This window comes from Thamnophis sirtalis, unplaced genomic scaffold (assembly GCF_051295495.1).
Source record: "Thamnophis sirtalis isolate CommonGarterSnake01/CBP01778 unplaced genomic scaffold, rThaSir2_p1.2 scaffold_9, whole genome shotgun sequence".
NCBI lineage: Eukaryota > Metazoa > Chordata > Lepidosauria > Squamata > Natricidae > Thamnophis > Thamnophis sirtalis.
Genome location: NW_028261389.1, coordinates 13,577,677 through 13,599,229, shown reverse-complemented (window position 1 = coordinate 13,599,229; position 21,553 = coordinate 13,577,677). Strand labels below are relative to the sequence as shown.

Here is a 21,553-nt window from a genome sequence, read left to right as displayed (position 1 = left end):
TTGCTATTGCTATTGCTATTGCTAATCCTAATCCTTTCTGAGGTTCCTTAAGGTATTTGGTAGGCCTAACACAAAAAGGGCCTCTCTCTTACTTTTATCACTACAGCATACATCTGAGTGTGAATATCTTTTGAAACGCTTCATATGTTGACGTTCCTCACCCTACAAGGTTAAACGCTACCATTTCCTTTTTCTTCTTCAAGCATTTCAAATTTAAGTTCCCCTCACACATATGTGCTAGTCGTTCCCAACTCTAGGAGGCGGTGTTCATCTCCGTTTCAAAGCCGAAGAGCCAGCACTGTCCAAAGATGTCTCCGTGGTCATGTGGCCGGCATGACTAAACGCTGAAGATGCACGGAAAGCTGTTACCTTCCCACCAAAGGTGGTCCCTATTTTTCTACTTGCATTTTTACATGCTTTCGAACTGCTAGGTTGGCAGAAGCTGGGACAAGTAAGGGGAGCTCACACCATTACGTGGCATGGGATTCGAACCGCCAACCATTCTGATCCACAAACTTAGTGTCCCTGTCATATTTACCGTAAGTAGGGTTCCCACATTATTATATATATAATTCCCACATTAGCAAAAACCCTGGTTTACTTACCCACATGAAATGATTAAATCACAACCGGATGAGCTCACGGACTTTTTACATCAAAAACTACACATTACATACCACAATGACAAGGTTCCTGACACACACATTATATGATTTTATGCAACGTAGGAACCAAGATTTAGCTTCAAGCTAAAAATGTAGCATGCAAGCAAAAGGTAAAAAGATGGCAATAAAGAAGAAATTATTCTGTAATTACCAGTAACTTTTTTTTAATCCTTGGTGATGGGTGCTTTGGACACATGGGCAAATCTTTTTTTTAAAAAAAATCTAATGGTGACAGATTAAAAAAACAAACTTGGGAATATGATTGACTTTATTATGCTCAGAAACTTGTTTTGTGTTCAATTAATGCACTCTGTTCTTCGCAGTCACATATACAAAAATAAGTTTTTATGTTTCCTTGTTTCAACTCTGACTATGGCCTGCTCCGAGAGGCTGGAACCAAATCTCATTAAAATCAAGCAAAGCACCTTCTTCTATCTCTTCTAGCCTCTCACCTACTAGGCCAGGAGTGTCAAACTCAAGGCCCAGGGGCCAGATCCGGCCCATGGGGTACTATTTAACATTTACATGAAACCGCTGGGCGAGATCATTCGGAGGCACGGGATAAAATACCATCAATATGCGGACGATACGCAACTGTATCTGTCCGCCCCGTGCCAACTCAATGAAGCGGTGGACGTGATGAACCAGGGTCTAGAGGCCGTTAGGAACTGGATGAGCGCTAACAAACTGGTACTCAACCCGGACAAGACCGAGTGGCTGTTGTGCTTCCCTCCCAATAATTTGGCGAATGTACCAACACTTAGGCTGGGGGGTCAAATTTTACACCCCTCAGATAGGGTCCGCAACTTAGGAGTCCTCCTGGACCCACAGCTGACTTTTGACCACCAGCTGTCAGCTGTGACCAGGGGGGCATTTGCCCAGGTTCGCCTGGTCCGCCAGTTGCGGCCCTACCTAGACCGGGAGGCTCTCACAACAGTCACTCGAGCCCTTGTGATCTCTAGGCTGGAATACTGCAATGGGCTCTACATGGGGTTGCCCTTGAAGTGCATCCGGCGACTACAGTTAGTCCAGAATGCAGCCGCGCGAGTGATAGTGGGCGCACCGCGGTTCGCCCACGTTACACCTGTCCTCCGCGAGCTGCACTGGCTACCTGTTGGTCTCCGGGTGCGCTTCAGGGTACTGATGACCACCTTTAAAGCACTCCATGGTAGTGGATCTGGGTACTTGAGAGACCGCCTCCTGCCGATTACCTCCCTTCGACCAATTCGATCGCACAGACTGGGCCTCCTCCGAATCCCATCTGCCAGTCAATGCCGACTGGCGACCACACGGAGGAGAGCCTTTTCTGTTGCAGCTCCGACCCTGTGGAACGATCTCCCCGCTGAGATCCGTACCCTCACCACCGTCCAGACCTTCCGCGCAGCCCTCAAGATCTGGCTCTCCCAGCAGGCCTGGGGATAGGTTCCTAATTCACCCGCCCGAGTGTTTGATTGTTGAACGAAAGTTGTGTTTTACTATTTTTTCTTTGTTCACATTTTGTTTTGTTTTTGATGTTGCACTTCCCTCCCTTGTGATTGTGAGCCGCCCTGAGTCCCCTCAGGGAAAAGGGCGGCCTATAAATTTTAATAAATTCTAAATTCTAAATTCTAAATTCTACTTAGATATGGCCCATGGGGCCACCCTGGAAACAGCAAAGGACCAGCCTGCGGTGCAGGAGAACGGGCTCCCGAGTTCCGTTTTTGGCTGCCACAGCCTCCTGCAACCCTCTGCCAGCCCTCCCAAGTTCCGTTTTCACTGGCAGAGGGTTGCAGGAGGCCGTGGCAGCCAAAAACAGAGCTCGGGATCCTGTTTTCACTGGCAAAGTGCTTGGGCCACCACAGGCACCCCCAACAGGAATGACTCAAGCTGGCCATGCCCCCCCGGCCACATCTTCACTGAGGTCAAACACAACCCTGATGTGGCTCTCAATGAAATCAAGTTTGACACCCCTGCTCTAGGCAAACTTTATAACTGATGGCAGCCATGAACAACTTTATCAGTCTGTCCTAAAGTTTATTGGGGGCGGGGAGGCAAATCCAGATTGAAAGGCTTTCGCTAAAAGCCCGGAAATGTTGACTAAAGCTTTTATTTGACAAATGAAGGAAGGAAAAAAGAGAAAGACAAACAAGCTGGGTCATCGAGGCTGTCAGAAAACCAGCTCCATCAAAGCACTCTTTGTTGAGCCTAAAAGTGCATAATCTACAGGGTCAAATGGACAAATCTGAAGCAATCGTGTCTTTTGCCTTGCATGGATGGGGGCATTTTTCACACTGCGGGATGGTGGCACCGAGCAAAAAGTGTTGAAAGACAAATAAAATTCCTGGAAGTGACTGGAACAAGCAATGTTAAAGATCTTAAAATACTGGTTCCCATGGGTCATAATCAGTGGTGGGTTATGACTGGTACGCACCAATACGGGTGTACCGGTGCCTGCCAGGAGAACCGGGTACCGTTCCAGTATGGTGCTCTGGAGGGCCCACCCACCTGCCCGCTGTCCTTACCTATATTTGAGCTCTTCGGGGCTTCCACGCACGGGCATGGAGCATACAGCACCGGAGCGACACTCCGCCGAGCAGCTGGAGCATTGCGGAGGTGTCGCGGAACGTCTCTGATGGTAAGTACGCATGCACACGCTGCATGCGTTCATGTGGTAGACGCCGGGCGCCATTGCACTGTACCGGTTGCACCAGGATCCAGAACCCACCATTGGTCACAATGTCTTATTTTGGAGCTGGAACACATACGTTCTCTGTATTTAAAGCAGCTTTACAAAAACGGAGCAACTTCATTTTTCTAACAGAAGAAAACTACTCAAAGGCTTTCCAATTGTAGAACTTTTAAGCCAGAGTGGAAACTGGCATGACTCCTTGTCAAAACCCGTTGGAGAAAGGCATAGCTTTTGGAAGGCCATTCACAGATATAGGCAGGGGTGGGATTGAAAAATCTTACCGACTGGTTCTCTGCCCTGTTGCTGGGTGGGCATGGCTATGGTGGGCATGGCCTACTCAGCCTCCTGTACCATGGCAGGGGGAGGGGTTCACCTTCCCAGGCTCCAGAAGCTTTCCTTGAGTCTCCAGGAGGGCAAAAACTGCCTCCTCCGGGCTCTGGAGACCAGAAACAGGCCCGTTTCTGGACTTCTGGAACTTCCAGGTGGCCCATTTTTTGCCCACCCAGAGCCTCAACTGGGCATTGCACTTACCTGGCATGATGAACGGGCCACTTGCAGATTCCTGGGAGGGGAGGGAGGGGAGGGGCCAGTCAGTCCTTGCAACTATGGGTTCGGTGAATCAGATATAAAATTAACATCCTTTTCACCCAAACCACACAACATTCCTGGTTCCTTCTAGTTGTGTTAAGAGGAACATCTCAAATTCCTTTTCCTGCTTTTTTTCTTCCACTCGTATTGCTCAAATTCTGTCCCACTTCCCATCTCCATTTTCAGAGATAATGTTAACCTTGGTTTAATGCCATCTCAAAACTATGCAATAACTCCCATGAGAACAGAAAAATGATAATGGTTTCCAATGAAGTTACCTTCATCTCATCTCAACACCCATGATGTTAGCTAGAATACAAGGAGCATTTTCCCTCTCGTTCCAGCATTATACAAGAATAGTCCCGATGGGTGTAAAATCTGTTCGATTTTTATCACCCACTACCTCAGAGAAGCAGTGCCAATAAAGACAGGATAGAGATTGGCAATGGCCCAACAAATCTTATGCCAGGACTGTTTTTGATGAGTCATGCTTGGACTAAGAGAACTAATTGTCTCCTGCAAACTCCACTCCCCTTTCGCTCCTCTTTTATTTCCTCTGGGAGGGGCCATTCATCATCCACCTTACTCCCAAATCAATTCCTGTTCTTCAGCTGTTCCTTTTGTCTGGCAACTCTGCGCATGCGCATACTGGGAACAGGCTTCAGCTGTTCGTCTGCCTCTCTGCTGTCTGACTCTGAAGGCAGCTGATAACTGGCATACGGCTCCAAATTTCAACCGAAGTTTCAGATTATTTGGGTGGGGGGAATTTTAGAGTAGGTCTTGCAATGGTTTAATTTCCAATCTCCTCTTCCTTTCTAATTATAATGGGTTGGGGAGGGGGTTACTCTGTCTAGCCTATCCATCCTTCTCAAGTCCTAGGCTGCCTCAAGTCATTTGCTTGGCTAGACTAAATTAACTCTACATGGGGCTGCCCTTGAAGAGTGTTCGAAGACTCCAATTAGTCCAAAATGCAGTTGCGCGAGCGATTGTGGGTGCACCAAGGCACACCCACGTTACACCTATCCTCCGCGAGCTGCACTGGTTACCTATTAGTTTCCGAATCCGCTTCAAGGTGCTGGTCGCTACCTATAAAGCCCTACATGGCATCGGACCTGGGTACCTGAGAGACCGCCTCCTGCCGATTACCTCTCTCAGACCGATCAGATCTCACAGGCTAGGTCTTCTCCGGATTCCATCTGCCAGCCAATGTCGGCTGGCGACTCCCCGGGGGAGAGCCTTCTCTGTTGCAGCTCCGGCCCTCTGGAACGAGCTCCCTGTTGAGATCCAGACCCTTACTACCCTCCCGGCCTTCCGCAAAGCCACCAAGTCCTGGCTGTTCCAGCAGGCTGGGGGGGGCGGGGGGCTGAGAAGCATTTACCTCCACGGAAATTGTGAATGTTGGTTTTGTTTTTAATATGTTGTCTTTGTCTCGTTTCCCCCCTTTCCCTTGTCTTTTGTGAGCCGCCCGGAGTCCTCCGGGAGTGGGCGGCATACAAGACAAACAAACAAACAAACAAACAAACAAACAAACAAATAAATAAATAAACAAACTAACTCAACTCAACTCAACTCTCAGTGTGATCCATCAATCTGCTTGACTAAGGCCTGGATGGAATCATATTAAACAACTGGAAGTGCCAGCAATGTTCTTCACCAGCTCTAGTATCATGTTGATGCTGGCCTCTTGGCTTATTTATGGTGCTAACACTTTGATTGCTGATCTCATTAATCTGTACACCTATCAAACTAATGGAAAAATGAAACAACGGGTCCTCCTAAACTCTGCTTGGTTGGAGAGCAAATCCATAAATTTCCAGCAACGGCTGCTGGGTTGCGTTTCACAACAGTCAACTCATTCAAGGTTTATCCCATTAATTTCTCACCCTTCCAAACAGTGGCTCTCAAGCAGTGTAAACCAACATGCTGTTAGGATAAAATGGGCCTCAGATGGTTTGCATAGTGAAACAGGCCGTTTGTACAAATTAGACTCCAAAGCATTGTTAACCACGTTCTAGGATGAGGTGGGCAACTTTCTTTTAAGGGGATGATCTCTACGTCTTCCAGGGTTGCAAACATTTGAGCATGACATCACGACATTAACAGACTGAATGGTTCTCATAATTTCAAGCCATTTTCTTGAGGCGGTCTTAAAAGGCTTACGTATTCTCTTAAGTGAAAAGAAAAGCAATGGGACAAAACGGGGTTTAAGAGACAAAAGTAGTGTCTTGTATGTGCTTTTGTTCCAGAAAACCCTGCAAATCGCCAAAGAAAAAGGGGTTCCCTAGGGAATCTGGGTATCAAAGAATAGTTGCCCAGTTCTGCCACGTGGCACGACATAACCGCGGTAGACTAAAGCGCGCCGACAACACCGCAGCGCTAAAACCGCAATGTCAAAAGCACGCCCACAACAGCGCGCCGACAACAGCGCACCCACAGAAGCGCGATTTAACTTAAGGTGAGGTTTAGGGTTAGGTTTAGGGTTAGGTTTAGCGTTAGGTTTAGGGTTAGGTTTAGAGTTATTTTTAGGGTTATGTTACAGCGCGCTTCTGTCGGCGCGCTGTTGTCGGCGCGCTGTTGTCGCGTGGTTTTGACTGTGCGGTTTTGTCACCGCGCTTTAGTCACACGGGCTTTAGTCTACCGCGGTTTTGTGGTGGAACCGTTCTGCCAAGGATTTTATGAATGTAGACTACTGTGTAGACATATATTTCCAGCCAACAAGAATCAAATTGGAGGTTAAGAAAAGAAGGAAGGAAGGAAGGAAGGAAGGAAGGAAGGAAGGAAGGAAGGAAGGAAGGAAGGCAGGCAGGCAGGCAGGCAGGAAGGAAGGAAGGAAGGAAGGAAGGAAGGAAGGAAGAAAGGCATAGCAATAGCACTTAGACTTATATAGTGCTTCACAGTGCTTTACAGCCCTCTCTAAGCGGTTTACACAGTCAGCACATTGCCCCCAACAATCTGGGGCCTCATTTTACCCTCCTCAGAAGGATGGAAGGCTGAGCTTGATAGGATTTGAACTGCCAAATTGCAGGCAGCCAGCAGAAGTAGCCTGAAGTACTACACTCTAACCATTGCACCACCTGCACCATGAAGGGAGGGAGGGAGGGAGGGAGGGAGTGATGGATTCTCTCCTTGCTCCCTGCAGCCCTATCCAGAGATCAAACCAAATGAATACCAAATACTCCCATAAGATTACATAAGGAAACGGGAAAATGAAAAAACTATCAAAAAGTTTGGGAAGTTATTTTCAGCAGTCATTCCCTAAACAGGAGCATGGTGAACAGATGCTACTTCAAGAGCTATTTGTTCTATAGTGAAATGTTCTGCTATGAGGAAGTTGTCTGGACTTCCCGGAGCTTATTTTTACAAATTAATTGGAAACAGACAACGGTATTTAAAGTAATAATTGAAATGTTCTTGCTCGTTTTCTTATTTATGATAACATGCTTTTTCTGTAGTCTTCATCTGTATTTCTGCATCTCATTCAATTTGTTAAAATCAGATTGTATCTCAGGAGTGTCAAACTCAATTTCATTGAGGGACGCATCAGGGTTGTGCTTGACCTTGGGGAGCCAGGGTGGGCATGGCCAGGCAGCATGCAGCCCTTTCGAGCTCCGTTTTAGGCGGCAACAGCCTTCTGCAACCTGAGCTCCGTTTTCAGCTGCAACGGGCTCCTGCATCCCTCTGCCAGCGAAAACGGACCTCTGTTTTCGCTGGCAGAGGCACCGTAGGCCGGTCCTTTGCTATTTCCAAGGCTGCCCCTCATGAGCCAGATGCAGCCCGCAGGCCTTGAGTTGGACACCTCTCTTGTACCAGTGGTGGGTTTCAAAAATTGTTCCAACCTACTCTGTGGGTGTGGCCTCCTTTGTGGGAGTGGCTTGTCGCCCATGTGACTGGATGGGAGTGGCTTACCGCCCATGTGACCGGATATGAAGATCCTGACGACACTTGTCAGAACCACCTTAAATTACCTCTCACACAGCACAGGCATGCATGAGAATAGGATGCAAACTTGTTTTTTAAAAGGCATCTTTGGTTTGCGTTAAAACAACTTCAACACACGCAATGTTCTGATTGCACCACAAATGCAGTAGTCATCCTTACCTTTCACAGAGGCCCTGAGTTTTATAAATATGAGCTTGATAGTGTAGAACAATCCTATCCAAGGACCAGTGGTGGGTTTCAAAAAATGTTGGAACCTCTTCTGTAGGTGTGGCCTGCTTTCCGGGTCCACTGGTGAAACCTCTTCTAACCGGTTCGGTAGATTTTACGAACTGGTTCTACCGAATAGGTGCGAACTGGTAGGAACCCACCTCTGTCTTGTACCTACATTACATTATAATGTACAGTGCCCTGAGTTTGCTCTCTCGTGTCTTCATCACTGTGTAGTTGGACTACTGCAACATACTCTACATGGGACTCTCTTTGGAGATCAGCCCGAAGTTACAGCTAGTACAAAATGCAGCAACTATAATCTTAGTCCAACAATCCCACCACCCTACAATAGAAGCAATTTTATAGATGCTGCACTAATTGCCAGTAAGTGGATTCTTACCTTTAAAACCTTCTTTGATGTAGCACCTGGATACAACCGGTGACTCCTTGCCGAAATTGAATCTGCCTGTCTCTCACAATTAAGACCTCTACCCATAAGGAGAAATGGGTGGGGGTGGACCAGGCAGCAGGCCTTCTCTGTGGTAGGCTCCCACTCTTTCAAACACCCTGGGAATATCTATCTGAATCGACCATTTTTGGGCCCAGTTAATCTTACTGAGGGCATGTATCAGAAATACTTAAATCAATGAATTTAATTGTTATGTTACTCGCATATGTTGTTTTTGTAACTGTTGCTGAATCCTTAACGATTGTAAGTGATTGGGCAAGAAAAGCAAAGAAATAAAGTGGGGTGTTATGACTAAATAGATGATATCGAAAATACGACTTCAGCAACAGAGTGCCAATGTGTTACCCGTCTCTGTTTTTTCCCCAAACCCCCAAAACTTTAACCTTAGACTGTCTACTGTCTACCCCATTCCTAAGAGGTCTTTAAGGGGCATGCATAAGCGCACCAATGTGCTTACCATCCTTGTCCTAATGTTCCATTTATCTGTATCCATTTCATGTATTCAAAAGCATGTTTATACTTATATATGTTATCTAATACATGCTTGACTAAACAAACAAACATAAAATAAAGTAAAATAAAATGGACATTGGATGACCTGGTCAGATCATGGGGCTGTGGGTCACTACCGGGCTGTGGCCTGTTTGGAACTGGGTGGGGTAAGTGGCGGGCTTTCAGTTATCAGCTATCCACAGTGCAAGTGGTGGGCGAAGCATCATTTGCACAAGCAGCAGGTGCTCACAGAAATGGAGTTGAATGTGCAGTCACTCACATGGAACCATTCCCTCCTCCCCACTGATCCACCAAGCTGGAAAGGTTGGGGACCATTGACCTAGACAACCTGAAAATATGGTAACTCAAACGCAGTGTTGTGGGCCCACCAGCGGATCTGGCAGCAGATTTGGACAGTGAGAAGGTTGGGGAGGAACATGGGTCAGTCCTGGAGTCTGGGGAAGGCTCTGATGAGGGCTCTGCATCAGAGGCAGAGATGGGGCCAGCGCCATTCAACAGTTATCAGCTGCCTTTGGAGTTGGATATCAGTGGGGCAGAAGAACAGCTGGAGCCTGTTCCCAGTGTGCACATGCGCAGAGCTGCCAGGAGAAGGGAGCAGCTAAGAAACAAGGGTCGACTCGAGAGTAAAGGTGGATGGTGAATGGCCCCTCCCAGAGGAAATAAAGAGGAGAGAAAAGGGAGGTGAGTTTGCAGGAGACAATTAGTTCAATTCATTAGGGTGAAGATCTGTTCCTGACTTCTTGCCAAGTATTGTCTGCTACAGAGTGGAAATTTGGAAGATATCTGCCTGGCAGCTCTCCAAGCCTGATCAAGGTCTGTAGTTGTGAAATCTCATGAAACACTGTTGGCCGGGACTTTGCTGGAGAGGAATTCTCTTTAAACTAAATAAAAGGGTTTTTAGGAATTGGCTTCGTGCTTTTGGGAAGCCTAGGTTAGAACACCCAGAAACAAAAACCTTTTTACTCTTTATGGAAGTAGGATGACTTGTAGATTTAATCCTCCATCAAGCATAATATGTATTGATTTAAATTTATTAATTTAATTGCATGCCATCCTAATCATAAAATAACTATAACCTTCCTGTAGAGTGAGGTCCCATTGGAATGAACCTATCACCAGAGTCTTTCTATGCAAGAGGAGAGCTAGGCCAACTATATTTCAAAGGTAGTAGTTCCAGTGCAGGGAATATATTACTAAGAAGACCTGAAGTCTCATTAAACCTGATTGTACCTCAAATGATGTACAGTTATGGTTTGACTTCCTTGCCTTTTTCAATCACGATCTATTCTTTATTGATCCCTTGGTGGTACTTTGGTAGAATCATAGGCTGAACATCTGCTCTCCTACTGGTCTATTCTCTAAAACATCCATTGCCCAATTGAATCACTGATATCAGGGCTTGAGATCTGTGTCTAAACCACTTCTCTGCCTTAATCTTAGACCCATCTGTGTATCATTCTTTCTCCTATCCTATTTCATACATGCCTATTTCTGTCCCTTGTATTATTGATGGCACCATTTTGAATTCTCCATTATTGCATTTGATCTGTAACTTGATCTCAAGTTTGCAGACAACTGGCTTGATCTCATGCAATAGTTATCCAATTATCCTGACACATGGTTTTTTTTTTATAGCTGCTTTCCTGACATCTGCTGTTTTAAGATGCCCCCAGTTATGGGGTAGAGGATGATGTCATTATATAATTTAAGAAAGCATAAAACTCATATTTAGAACTTTTGTAGATTTGTTTTTTTCCTTTCAGGTATTGTGAGAACAGTCGCATGAATGTTAGGAACGCCAGTAATCAAGAATCAGGAGACATTTATGAATCTCTCTCTCTCTCTCTGTCTCTCTGTCTCTCTCTCTCTCTCTCTCTCTCTCACTCACTCTCTCTCTCTCCCTCCCTCCCTCCCTCCCTCCCTCTCCCTCCCTCCCTCCCTCTCTCTCTGTATGAAAAGGGAAAGTATGAGAAGACTAGAAAAGAAATTGAGGACTGAAAATTACTCTGAGAAAAGCAGAGCCAATGACTGCAGTGGAATGAAGAGCTAGCAAGGAGACCTTCTCTTTGATAATTCCTCTCTGGACAAGGGAAAGGACTTGAAATCACCCATAAGTACATCAAGGAGTTGTTTCCCACAAAATAGTGTCTGGTTGGTTTAGCACTCTGGAAGAAAGACATGACTTTTTCTGGCCAGCATCTATGAAAGATTGTAATCACTTTTGGAAATGGTTTGTTAACTGCTTTCCAACAATTAGAAACTTTTGCATCAACAGGTTTTATGGCATCAAGTTTTTTTAAAATCATTTTTAAAGTTTAAGTACAAGTTTAAGGACTTTATTGGTTTTTTTCCAAATAATCCGAAAATGGTAATTAAAACTTTGAATTTTAGAAAATTACAAAGGGACTAAAGGCCCAGATAAATTTGAAATAGTGCTTTGGAATTAATTATAAAAGAATCTTTCCTGTGAGAAATTTTTTTTGTTTTCAATTCTTAAAAAAAAAAGGACAGGACTTTAAAAATGGGATACTAGAGAAAACTAGAAGAACTAAAAATTATAATTAAAAAAATGACTTACAAATATAAAGTGAAGCAAAATATTTTAACATTGCACATATTAAAGAATATTTTGACACAATGGACCCAAAAGATAATTTTAACCCTCTGAGCAGAAATAACTTTGTTTAAAAGATGTTAGCAAAGAGGAACAAGTTCTACCTGTTAAGATTGAGACTGATTTGAAAGTAACAAACCAAGAGAGTGGCTTGAATAATTTTCCTATATTGCATTTACAAAACAGTTTTCTTAAAGCTTTGAAGAATTTTGTGAGGAGGGATAAAGGAAAAAAATAAAAAGAAACCAATTTCTAGGACATTATTTGAACGGACTAAAGATCAAGATTGTTAGAAAAAAGCAGGGGGAATATAAAGTTGGTTTATTTCACCAAGGTTAAAATAGATATGTTGTTATCTCTGGTAGCCCTTAATGGACTTTTGTTAACATCAGAACTGAAATGAAAAGACTTTTAATGATTTGTTTATAGATAAGAGGTGGAATATACAAGAAGAGATCATTTGTTGTCTTTTAAGATAAGGTGATAACTTACTAAAATTATTTTTGCCAGCTGTGATGGAGGAAGTAATTTCTTTATATATTTCTTTTCTTTTTCTTTATTATATTTTTATTTCATTTTCATTTCTTTATGTTATTTTATTTTATTTTTTCTTTCTTTTCTATTTTTCTATTTCCATTTTTTCTTTTTTACATTTTTAATATATTTTTTAAATTTGTACTAGTTTTTATTGTTATAATTGTAATTTTTAAAGAAATTACCGGTACTACTGAAAAAGATGAAAAGGAGAAATATGTTCAGCGATGGGATTCACTTACCTCCCCCTACTGGTTCACAAATGTGAACCGCCTTCTGTGCACGCACAGTTCTCACGCATTACATTGGGGTGGGTGGGCGGAGCCTCCCACAGCCGCCACTACCTGTTCGCCTGAACCAGAGGGAACCAGCTGAATACCACCTCTGAATATGTTCATCCTTAACCCGTTAAAATATATTCTAAATTTTAACTACTAAGTGAATAACTATAATAACGATGAACCGTATTGCATACATTTCTATCTATCTGCCTTACTAGGAACACTTGGAATCAAATGAATATGAATAGTGCTGAGTTCTATATTTTGGAAGTGGGCTCTCTGGCCAAAAACCATAGTAAAAAGGCAGCCAGCAACAGTGGTTGCATAATTCCATGTTTCCAGTTTAATCCCAAGTGCTCCCTAAAATTAGCTCTCCACAATCTTCTTCCAAGCAAAAGACCATTTAAAAAGTAGAATATTAACAATGATTTCACTTTTTTTTTAACCAAAATAATTGCTCCAGTGCAAAAATCCAAGCTCTTCATTGTGTTACAGTACAGTACAGTACACTATCTCATGCAAAGTTTTGCCAAGGAATGAATTAGTCTACTAAGGTTGAATTTACTAAAAAAATTCAAAAGGGCCAAAATGATGAAAGATGCAAGTGTCATTTAGGGGGCAAGAGAAGCTACATTTCCTTCAGCACAAAAGCTCTTATTGGTCATATTAGAGTACTGATGTAGGATAAGGAAAGGCAGAGACTAGGGGCAGAGTCTGGAAATCAGCCTGGAATCATTATGTTCCCACAAGCGGTCTAAATTCAACCCAGTGGTGGGATTCAGCCAGTTCGCACCTATTCGGGAGAACCGGTTGTTAACTTTCTTAGCAGTTCGGAGAACCGGTTGAAATCTCCTTTTGTTTTTTCCCCACTTTAGAGGGCTAATCCTGTAAGGAAGGCAGGAAGGAAACATTCTGGTGTTGTTTCTAGCCTAATCTTTATTGCCCTGCTTATGGAAAATGCCTCTCCGGTTAACCCTTATTACATTGTAACAGCTACGATGAAGCACCCATCGACCTGAGTGACATTGAGTTGGCCATGCCCGCCCAGTCATATGACCACCAAGCCACGCCTACCCAGCTGGTCATTAGGGCAGAGAACTGGTTGCTAAATTAGCCAAGGTGGCGCAGTGGTTAAATGCAGCACTGCAGGCTACTGCTAGATCAGCAGGTCAGCGGTTCAAATCTCACCGGCTCAGGGTTGACTCAGCCTTCCATCCTTCCGAGGTGGGTAAAATGAGGACCCAGATTGTTGGGGGCAATATGCTGACTCTCTGTAAACCGCTTAGAGAGGCCTGAAAGGCCTATGAAGCGGTATATAAGTCTACTGCTATTGCTATTTGAATCCCACCACTGGTTCAACCCCTCTTGAATACCCTTAATTCTTATCTAGCACCAATCTAGTGCTGACATAAATTGAGTAGATTCTTGTGTTTAGGCATGAGTAATACATCAGTTTAACTAGACCAGGGGTGTCAAACTCCAGGCCCGGGGGCCAGATCTGGCCCGTGGGGTGCTTAGATCTGGCCCACGGGGCTGCCCTGGCAACAGCGAAGGACCAGCCCTTGGTGCCTCTGTCAGCAAAAATGGAGCTCCTTCTGAGCTCCGTTTTCACTGGCAGAGGATTGCAAGAGGCCATCGCAGCCGAAAATGCAGCAAGTGAGGGTTGCAGGCAGCCATCCTGAGCTCTGTTTCTGCTGGCAGAGGGTTGCAGGAGACCATCGCAGCCAAAAACGGAGATTGGGAGCCCGTTTTTGCTGGCAGAGCACTCGGGCCACCACAGGTGTCCCCAATACGAGTGATGTCGAACTGGCCACCCTGGCCCTGAGGTCAAACGCAGCCCTCAATGAAATTGAGTTTGACAACCCTGAACTAGACTGAATGCATGGTCTTGGTTCTTTGCCCCTGACACTAATGGAAAAAGCCCTTCGATTAATACATGGATTGTATTTACTTCCCAATGATAGAACCACTAGCAATAGTATAATTATTGGCTAACACAAGATGTAAGTGTCTGAATCAATTCTGAAATAATGGTGAAATAATAATAACAAATATTATTTCAGGACACAACTTTCATTCCACATTCTGGTGAACAGAATTCACCACCTTCATTATTTTCAGCTTCTAGAAGGCAAGTTACTGGAAATCCTATTCATTCAAAGACCCTTTTCAGGTAATTTTACAGTTTACTGGTAGTTCTAGCTTAGTGACCACAACTGGGACTGGTAACTTTGTCAGTAAGCATTGTGGTTACTAAGTAGAAAGCCACATGACTGCCACAGAGTTGCAACCACACTTCTGCTTTTGTCATTAAGTGAATAACTGTGGTCATTAAAGCCAAACAGCACATAGCTGTGATTTATGATTTTATTTCCACGTTCATCATTAACTCTGCTTATTGCGGGCCAATTGCAAAGCACACAAATGGCAATCATGTGATTGTGGGATCCTGTAATGTTATAAATGTGCGTTGGTTGTGAAGGGCATGGATATTTTGAGGGTTTCTTCCCCAAACCCCCAAAACTTTAACCTTAGACTGTCTGCTGTCGACCTCACCCCATTCCTTTTTTTAAAAAAAATAGCATTTATTACATTTTCCAACATTTAAAAGACAAAAGACAAAACACAAATTTACACTTGTAACAGCTTTTCTATATCAGTATCCATATTTTCTGTAACAATCCTATTTACAAAAAATTATATCTCTCTATCCCTATCCTAAGTTATATCCTACAAAAAGTTATACTTTTACGCTTTATACTTTAAGTTTTACGTTTACTCTCAAGCCAGGAATACCATCTATTCCAAATTTGATAATGCTCGGTTTTTCCCCTCTCCTTCATTTCCATAGGCAATCTGTCCATTTCTGCACATTCATAGATTTTCCTTCTTATAATTGGGTCTTATAATTGGGTCCTTTCCTAATATTCCCTTGTATTCGCATTCATTTCATGTTTACATAATTGTTGTGGCCCAGCAGGAGCCGTTGGAGCTGCCACCAAACTCCGACAGCCAGGGGCCCTATGAGTTGGCTCTGGAGGATGTGGAGGACACTGGACAGGGTTCTGACTCCGAGCAGGGCGCAGAGAGGCTGGTTGGCCACCAGGAGGCACCTGAGCCTTGGACCAGTGGGGAGGAGACAAGGGAGAGTGATCTGGACGCCAGTAGTGAGTTGTTCCTGGATGCCAGGCATCGAAGAGCTAATAGGCGTCAGGAATAGTTGCGCAAGTACAGGAGGTAATTGCACTCAGCTGGTGGTCATTAGGCTCCTCTCCAGACTATAAAAAGACTGCTTGTGCACACGCCCCTTTTGCAGAAGTCAACGCATTGACTAAAAGTTGGAGAACTTTGGTAACTAGCTTGGCAGGCTGGATTGCTGCCAAGGTTTGTATGAGTTGCTGCCAAGGTCCTTATCTGTTTGTTATGCTTTCAGCCACCGAGGTTTTGGTTTCTTGCTATTAAAGTACATTCCAGTTAAGCTTGTCTCGGCATTCGTTACTGGATGGAGGAGGGGGTCAGAACACATAATCATGTCTATACTTACAGTAAATCTGTTATCTAATTCATGCTTAAATAAATAAATAAATAAATAAATAAATAAATAAATAAATAAATAAACCATTTCAGATACTTGATTGTCCAATCTCTTCTTAAAAACCTCCAGTGATGGAGCACCCACAACTTCTGGTGGCAAGCTGTTCCACTGATCCACTATCCTGAAATTTCTCCTTAATTTTAGATTGGAGCTCTCTTGCATAGGTTTCTATCTTTTGCTTCTTATTCTGCCTTCGGGTGCTTTGGAGAATAGCTTGAACCCCCTCTTCTTTGTGACGGCCCCTCAAATATTGGAAGACTGCTATCATGTCACCTCTTGTCCTTCTCTTTGTTAAGACTAGACATACCCAGTTCCTGCAACCATTTATTGTATGTTTTAGCTTCCAGCCCCCTAATAATCAAAGCCAGGAAAGGCAAACTGAAAAAAAAAGTAGCACTTATGGAAATTGGACTATGTTATAGGCGTTATACGCTAATGGTCCTGATGCATGCAGTATGTACCTTTTCAAGTCAATTGTTGATTTAAATGTTCCCTTCCTTTTGTTTTTACAAAATGCCTTCTGGGAAAGCAATCCAGATTGCATTCATTTTCTTATATTTGTGACCTCTCCCCACCCAAATCCTACAACCCTAAAACCACAACCCGCCTTCAAATGTATTATGAGCAGCCTTAAGGCAAAGGGAGGGGAAGCAGTATTGAAGAGAACAGTACTTAAGAAAAATCCCGACTTTGTGCACACCATAAATTCGGTGTATAATGGATTGAGTTTGCTTGATTTTTCAAAAGAAAATAGAGAATAAACTATGTTCAACATAACACGGAGAAACTTTTTCATCCCAAGAATTGCATTCATGTGGACTTTGGGATTCGTTGATTAAATACATTTGTTGTTATGGGAATAGCTAGTATATACCAGAGGTGGTATTCAGCAGGTTCTGACCAGTTCTGGAGAACCGGTAGCGGAAATTTTGAGTAGTTCAGAGAACCAGTAAATACCACCTCTGGCTGGCCCCGCCCCCATCTGTTCTCTGACTCCCGAGTCCCAGCTGATTGGGAGGAAATGGGGATTTTGCAGTAACCTTCCCCTGCCAAGCCCACCAAGCCACACCCACCAAGCCACAGAACCTGTAGTAAAATTTTTTGAATCCCACTACTGGTATATACTAAATATGCAAAGTAAAATGCTGATGCCTTTATTCTAGTGCACTGAAAATTATTGGGGGTAATACTTTTTTCTCTTTACCCCACACTTCTCTCTTCCTTTCCCCCCACTTCTTAATATCTCACTATCTTTGTTTTCATTTTGTTTTGTTTTATATATGACAGAAGACAGTAGCAATAAATGCAGCGGTGCCAAGTGACAACAACTGGAGAATAGCAGGGCCTGAAGGAAGAACTAGAGAGGATGCGGAAAGCAAAGACCAAAAAGTGATCTCAGGAATGGAACACTTGGGGTTATGACACCCAAGTGAGGAAAACATATACTACCCATAAGCCGTGGTGGGATCCTCCCAGTTTAACAACCGGTTCGGTGATCACAAGATTTGTGAGTAAATGCACAGTTTGAAGAAATCTTCAGTTCCAGGTTTCTTTGGAGGAGTAATAGTTGATTCATCCGGCAATGTGCTCTGCCACGTGAATCAGCTGAGAAGATAGAGGTAGGAAAATAGCGCGGGCAGGCGGGTGGGCGCATTTGATCATCGGGGTGAACCGGTTCGCTCCCAGCTGATCGTAGAAGCTACCAGTTCACTCAAGCCGGTCCGAACCGGTAGAATTCCACCCCTGCCCATAATGGTCTCATTTCTTTGATTGTAGTATTTAATGGGGCTATAAGTTAAAAAAAGATGAATATAGTTGGACTGAAAGTTAAATTTTATTTCATGTTTTCCCCTTCTCATCCCATTTTGATCTCCCTCTCCACCAACTCTCCAAACAACGTGTTTTCTAGAGCCTTTGAGGAAGACAAAAATTCTTCCTCCCTCCCGCCATTTTCAAGGAGGCAGAATTAATTTCCTCCTTTTGTGTTCATGGAGGTGACTTCCTTCCAAATTGATTTGCAGAGAGGAACAAAAAGGTCGAGATCTCCAAAGCGACTCGCAAGCAGAGCCCATCTCCTGCCAAATGTAACTCCTGCCAGTACCTCACTCTCAACCTTGTCAGCTTTAAGATACCTAGACTTCAACTCCCAGAATTCCCCTGCCAGCATTTGAGGAGTTTAGGTCCTCAAATCTTAAAAGGTGGTGAGGCTGAGAAACCCCACTGTACTTATTCCCCATCAATGGTGCAGGTTTTCTTTTCCTATACTTTCTTCTATACTTTCAACACCGTCTGGCCCATGGCTGGGGAATTCTGGGAGTTGATGTCCTCCAGGCTTAAAGTTGCCAAGACTGGAGACCCCTGTTCTAGCTGAAGGCATCTCTAGTAGTCTGGATACTCTACAGAGCTCCAAAGTAATTCTGGGGCTTTGGGACCAGCTGTTTCACTTTAGGAAAAACTCATTTTCAAGAACACCCAGCCTTGCTTTTGATATATCCCAACTTGGCTCAGTATCTGGATATTATCCAAAATGGATGCACACCCACAGTTTAATCCACACATTTACCTGCTGGGTGGAAAAAAAGACGAAGGCAAAGAAGAGCAAATCTCATAACTTCTGGTAATCATGTATTGCCGCCTTTGTTATGTGTTTGATCACAGACTCCTTCAGGTCTTGGCAAACTTTTCAGTGAATATTACTTGGCATGGACTTTCAACTGTCTGGCCAGCATGGCAGCATAATATGTTCAGCACGAACCACAATTCCAGAAGTAACTGTGAGGGATATGCTTTCTTTCCGGCAGTTTTACAGATGGTAAGGTCTTCCCAACTCTATAGATCAGTGAAAGAGCAGATCAATCCGTGATCAATCTCCTTGGATCCAGGCTACTTCAGGGAGATACCTGTTGGGCTTGTGAGGTAGTCCAGACAAGAAAAACACGCAGGAGTACTAACCATCTATCTTATATTAAAGTTACACTAACAAAATCTTGCAAGTCTAAAAATACCATTCCCCACCCCAAGGGTAGGATTCAACCGGTTCTAACCGGTTCTGACCGCTTTGGGTGAAGTAGCTCTGACAATCAGCCGGGAGTGAATTGGTTTGTGCCGACGATCAGGTTGGCCCGCCCACCCACTCTGTGCTTTACTTACCTATAACCTGTCAGCTGATTCACGTGGCAGAATGGATTGCCGCGCCCCAGCTGTGTTACTCCCCAGAAGTAACCTGGAAGGTAAGTTTTGTTAAAACTGGTGACGCATGTGGAACGCATGCACGGAAAGCACACAATCACCGAACTAGTTGTTAAAACGGCAGGATCCCAGCACTTCACACACACACACCTTTACAAGTCCAAGAAGCCACGGAGGGTTCCATCTTGAGACATTTCCCATATCCCCATTCCTAGTCTGTGGCTCTTCCTCCTGTCTCCCAAGGCCATTTCCACATACCATTACATCACCGAGTGCTGACTGAGTGATTTAGATATATCTGCCCTCAGAGCGAGCATCTGGCCTCTTTAGGAAAAATAAACTCTACTGAGAGAGTCAGTAGAAAAACCTAACAGAAGATGAAGAATAGCTCCGTGAAGCACAAGAACTGGCAAATCGCTTTAGCCCCAGGATGGCGAACGTATGGTGCGTAAACCGTCATCCCCCCCAGCTCAGCTCCACCACGTATGCGTGCATGCCTCCCGCCAGCCAGCTGATTTTCAGGTCTCTGCCGCACATGCAGGAGACGCATACGCATGCATATGGGAATGGTCACATGTTGCATGCGCGGGAGGGCAGTGGGCGCCCCACCTCGCGCCCTGTTTTTGGTCCCGGAAGGCTACAGGGGTATGTGGGGGGGGGGAGTGTGTGCACGTGCAGTGGGGGGGGGCATGTGCACGCACACGCTTTCAGCATGTGAAGACAAAAAGGTTAGCCATCCCTGCTTTAGCCAATATGGCCGAATAGTTACAATGAGATATTAAGACCCAGGTTAAAATCCAGGTTCATCTAAATAAGCTCATCAGGTAGCTTTGCCCATACGCTCTGTGGTTCTTAAACTTGGGGTAATGGGGCATGTTCTGGGGGTAACACAGAAATGCATTTTTCAGAGGCAGCTCTTGCTGCTGAATGATGTCTCTGTTTTCTTTTCTTTTTTTTTCAGCTACTCTTTTGCCTTTTAAGAACTCCCTCAATATTCTTTGGCTTGAACAATTTCGACTACCGCAAGGCCTAAATTAGCGAAATTATATGTGATTTTACACGGAAGCAAGCCACGAGAGAGATGAATGCCTTTTTCTGCACACCAGATTCTCCCCCAAAGTGACAATGCTCACAGTACAGTAAATTGCTACAAAATCAGGCCTTTTCAGAAATTCACAGGGACATCATCAAGGGAAGCATTTTAGTTCTCCATGGTGCTACTAACAGGCTACAGTAAAACAGAAGTACTTAGCAGATCAAACAATTCATGCACTTTTCAGGAGAGAGTGGGTGGGTTGATGCTGGTAGCGGTCTGGATAATTATTTTACCGAAGGAGTGCCTCAGAATGAGGATACACCACCTTTGCTGTAATCTAGGCATTGAAACAAATTCCACCCAGAACATTTATTTTTATGCATGGTTCAGGAGGTACATATGATCATCCACTGATTACTTGAAGAACCTTGTTCTGCTATACCATATTTTTCACACTGTAAGACACACCGGACTATAAGACGCAACCAAGATTTCGAAGAGAGAAAAAAAGAAAAAAATAGTTTTTGCTTTCCCCGGCCACGAGCACTCTGCAGACCTCCCAAACCCTCTGTGTATCCCATTTTTTGCATCCCAACCCCCCCACACCCCAGGGATGGTTTTCTGCTGGCATTACGGCCGGTTCAGTGTTCGTGCGATTTTGCACACATGCCCTTGCTTCGCTCGTGCACACAGCTGTTGCCTATAAACAGGTTTGCGCATGCCCAGAACAGTTAAAAGGGTCCAAAAAAAAATATTGCGGTGACCAGGGAATGGTTTGGGGGGGTGTGGCGAGCATGCTGTCCCTACCAGTACAGAGACCCAGTCACCATTTCCATTACTGGTTCCTGCGAACCGGTAGGAATCCATCTCTGCCCCACACATCCCATTTTTACCCTCCCTAGCCCCCAGGAGCACTTTTTTTTATAGAAACTTGTTTTATTTTTGTTACATAGACAACATAATCACACAACAATAGAAAAAGAAAGGCAGAAAAGAAAAAACAAAAAACAAAAACAAGGAAAAGAAAAGAAAAAACAAAACCCATCATCACATGCAGTATGTCATTTAATTACAGGTGTTTTAACCTTTATCATTCTTATACATTCATTGTTTCATTTAATAGATTATAATTTAGTATCGTTTCTTATTCCCCTGCCTGTGGCAATCCATCCCTACTACGTTTCCCCCCCCCCACACACACACACCGTATCTCTCTGTTATATATTTAATAGACACAACAATAAAATAGAAT

General features: G+C 44.1%; 1 protein-coding gene across 2 annotated transcripts in view; it reads right to left on the bottom strand.

Moving 5' to 3' along the window:
* The window catches only part of RERG (RAS like estrogen regulated growth inhibitor), a 133,484-nt gene that overhangs the window by 98,760 nt on the left and 13,171 nt on the right, over nt 1-21,553 (bottom strand). The window lies entirely within an intron of this gene.